A 4,644-nucleotide genomic window follows, 5' to 3' on the forward strand; every position below is an offset into this window, starting at 1 on the left:
TTTAGGTGAGATTCAACAATGAGGTTACATACAAACCATATAGGTATGGCTTGAAAATTCAACATCATGATGACATTTTTAGAATCTTCTTCGGTAATCACTTTGGCATAGCCTTTATCCTTCACCAACAAAATATCATGGTGAACGACTATCACTGGAACATAGTTGGGCATCTAGACCCCCAAATTAATAGCATAGGCAAATATCAACATGCCTTTCTTAGTGCTTTCTCATCCCTTAGAATGCCACCCTCTTTTTATTGACCTAGGTTCCCTTTAGTGGAGCCATCAAAATTTAATTTGAACCAACCAGAGTTTGGAGGACTGTTTATGATATCTATATTATCCATTGAAATGAATACAATATATTGAACACTATTTTCAAAGAAAAGGAAAAAAATATTTGCATCATTTAGTGAAAAAATATAGAAAGTTTTTTTGGATGCCTTATTCATAGATGCATTTATCATATAGATCTTAATTACACCTACCTATAACATTTCAGGAGATATCATTCTTGAACAATATATCTTATGAGGGATTTTTTGATTCTTTAATTGATTTAGATACATAAATGAATGTCCTTAATACAATACATAACAATAAGTCATGCATAATATGTAACATGTTGGGTTATAAGCCTTGTGAGAAGGTGGAAGCCTACAAATTCTTAATTTGAACTTTCCAAAATTTTTCAGTTGATTGTGCATCAACTTAAGATATATAGGTGTTCATCATCACATAATGAATGTATGCCTAGATATGAATACAATGGTAGGCACAACACAAAAGATACTGATAAATACAAATAAAAATTGAATGCATAAGAATATTTTTGAGTAAAAATAAAAAATTCTAATTAAAAAATACACCATTTATCAATATACAAGTATTTATTAGAACATTTCATTAAAATGAATCAAGAGAATGGAACTCGTTTTTAGCAATAAACTCAACATATTGCATTTTTAGTTAAAGACAGAGATCCTATAATCTTAATTGTATTGCTTGAACTAAAATTGACTATAAGAGCAATGAGGTTCTAAGAGCTCTGTGATGACATTTAGGTAGCGAGGTCGAACCTTGGCGACATTACATATGCTGAGCCGACAAAAACAAATGAATGAAAATGAAAATAAGATTTCGTTTAAGCCCAATTTTTTAATGTTTGTTCCCTTAGGAAAGGTCAATCCTTTCCTCGATAAAGGAGTCAAGAAAATATCAAACCTTAAAAAATAATATTGAATTTAATGAAAAATATTAACAACATAAATTGATAGATTAAACTAAATTTTCATCAAATAGGGCAAGGTAAAAGGCATACAAAATAATATTTCATAAAAACATAATGTTTCTTTAGTGAAATTTTCAGAAGTGAAGCATCTTCGTTACTATTAAAGTACAAAAAATCTAACAAAAAAACACTATGTTTTGTAGATGTGAGAGTTTTTTTGGAGTGCCATTTTCTGTGGAGATTAGTGTGTACCAAAGATAAGGTGAAATATCATAATAGATCATCTTAAATTATTTCTAATAATATTTTAATGTTTGGATGATTTGAAAAAGAAAGATCTAAGTCTTTCTATATAGCATATAGTTATTTGCAAATGACTAAATACATTAACATTCAATTTATAAAACGTAATTTGAAATAAAAAATCAATTAGTTTATTGCAATAAAACATATATATAATGAAAGACAAAAATACTAAAGCAAATATGTGATAGAGACATAGAGAGGAACTTGACACTAAAATTTTGAGTTCAATATGTTGGATAGAGGCACTGAGTGCCCTAGTCTTAACATGACAAATGTTGTAGAAGATGTCAAAAATCCAATCAAGAAGCTTTGCACACATGTCTCCTAAAAATTCGGGTCAAAGTAGTAGGACAAGGGCATAAGGTACCCTAGTTTGAGGGCTTTCATTTGTTCAAAGTTTGACATAGTCTATCATTATCTATTCTACTTGTTTATAATTTTTCCATTATCATATCTACACCTATACACACAACAAATGGACAAAAAGGGTCATACAGTATAGGGGTTTACCTAAGTCAAACCCCATGTTAATGTTCTCAACTCTTGAATGGTGATGATGAAAAAATAACAACTTTTCTTTGTAGCAATAGAGGCTAAGTAAATGATAGATGCTGAAATGATAAGATTAACTTTAATATGAAACCCTCTCTAGGATCTCCACATAAAGGTGGTGATTCAATGCTCTTTTGAAAGTTTTTCTATTGCTAGTACAATAACATGACAATCATAAATGAGAAGCATGAATCCATACGTGTGTGTAGAATGATTGAAGTTTTATGCTCTATAATTTGATAGCTTATTCCTTGTATAATTTCTCTAAATTGAGTTATAGTATAGTTATTTCTTTCTAGACATTATAAAGGATAAAAGATGTTCTTTATATATAGGAATCACAAGGTTATTTTGAGTATAGGCTAACAAATAACAATTAAATGTAAAGATCCAGATCAGATCATGAAAGGTAAAGATCATCACTCGCAATAGCCAAAATTTGAACTCTATTAGTGGGACTAGGGCATTGAGCACATGGGTTCACCAAAAAAGGGGCCTCGTAAAGGGTGATCTAAGTATCGAGGCTCTTAACATAAGACCTAGTATCACATTTCATGTTTTACAATGATTTAAGTGTAGGCACATTGGTTTTTAGGGTAGCATAGAGCATAAATGTTCTTAAAATGTGCTAAGGGAAACTACACTAAAGTAGGTGCCAATTAGAGAATGAATTTGTTAGAGTAAACAATTTATGATGCCAAAATTAGAAACAATTTGATCTTTCAATCCTAATGTTGGATTTTTTGTGGAACTTCTAGTTGTAGAGTTACATAGCTTAATATAAGATATTTTTTTCACAAATTTTCTAATTATACAAGGTTTTGATAGACAAACATCATGTTTAATTTGGTCATTAAGTTCATTCATATAGAGTTGTAACCTCTAATAGGTTGTCAATCAAAACAACAAGTAATTAAAATTTTTAAATTCATTATTCATGTAACACAATTTTCATTCTATGGCTGGTGATTCATTACTAAGCTCCTTCCAATTAAGTATTTCCCCTTGCAAGTTTTATAAGGTTTATATTCTAAATGTAGCAAGGCCATATCAATCATTGTATTATTTAGTAGATTAAAATGTTTAAATTAAATGTTTCATGAAATTTTTACCATAAAAATTGCACATGTCTATTTTGTATTGGTTCAATTTTAGACCTTGAGAAGGTTGTCCTATTCCTTGAATTTATTTGTTAGGATTGTAGGTATCTACATGATATTTTTAGGACTTAAATTAAGAATAATTTTATTAAAATCAATTTAAACCATTTTTAGATTGATGTAAACCCTTATACAAAAATATTTTAAATGGTTCAATATAATTATCCTTAGTAAACTCCTTCCAACTAAGCATTTCCCCTTGGTTATGAATAACCCAACATTAGTCTCATTATAAGGTTTAGATTCTAAATGTAGCAAGGTCATATCAATCATTAAATTATTTAGTAGATTAAAATATTTAAGTTAAATGTTCCATGATATTTTTTCATGAAGTGAAATTTTTGCCATAAAACTTGCACTTGTCTATTTTACATTCGTTTAATTTTGGACCTTGAGAAGGTTGTCCTATTCCTTGAGTTTATTTGTTAGGATTGTAGGTATTTACATGATATTTTTAGGATTTAAATTAAGATAATAGATTTAATTAAAGTCAATATAAACCATTTTTAGATTGTTGTAAACCCTTATACAAAAATATTTTAAATAGTCCAATATAATTATCCTTAAATAAATGTACAACCATATAAAATCTTATTAATTTTTTTACATGATTTTAAGTAGTGGAAAATAAAAATATTAGTTAAAATAAGTATTTGTACAAAAAGTTTCTAATGATGGCATGACTTTATATATGTATATATGTTTTTTTATTTGTAATTTTATATTTTTAATTAAGGAAGAATTCTATTTGATCCTACTTGTAACCATTAACTTTTAGGACATGGGATGTGATTAAATTTAATATCTATCTTTTGGCCAAAATTTGAGCATGAAATTATAAGTTTTTCAATTAAAATCAGAATAAAATAACCTCACCCAATTTATAAATATATATCTGAAAATCTAAAATAAGTCTAAAAACTATGGTCTATAGTGTAGAATGATAAAGATGTTTTGACCTAACTTTTACTAGTACATTATACTTTGTCTTTGACAATTAATTACAAATAACTAACCTATCCTAATTTTTTATAAGCCTTCCAAATATATTAAACATATTTAAAAATAATTAATATTTATGACCTTTAAAATTAATTAATTATAAAATATAAAAACATAATAACATGTATTACAATTATCATAAAAACCACAAGTGTTTACCTAATGTTGTATTTACTATATACATAATACTATAAAGATATTGATCCAAATTCATAATGATTTGTATGTTACAATAGAAAAATTAATCTTGTAGTGGTGGTTTGAATACTATTTGTTATGATAATTTTTTTAAAAAAGGACTAATTCAAAGAGGGTAACTTAAATAATTAAAAACATAACATACAAGTTTAATAGTAGAAATTGAGATGGTTTAGATGATTTTAAGGACTCT

The sequence above is a fragment of the Cryptomeria japonica genome, chromosome 7, assembly GCF_030272615.1.
Source record: "Cryptomeria japonica chromosome 7, Sugi_1.0, whole genome shotgun sequence".
NCBI classification, from domain to species: Eukaryota; Viridiplantae; Streptophyta; class Pinopsida; order Cupressales; family Cupressaceae; genus Cryptomeria; species Cryptomeria japonica.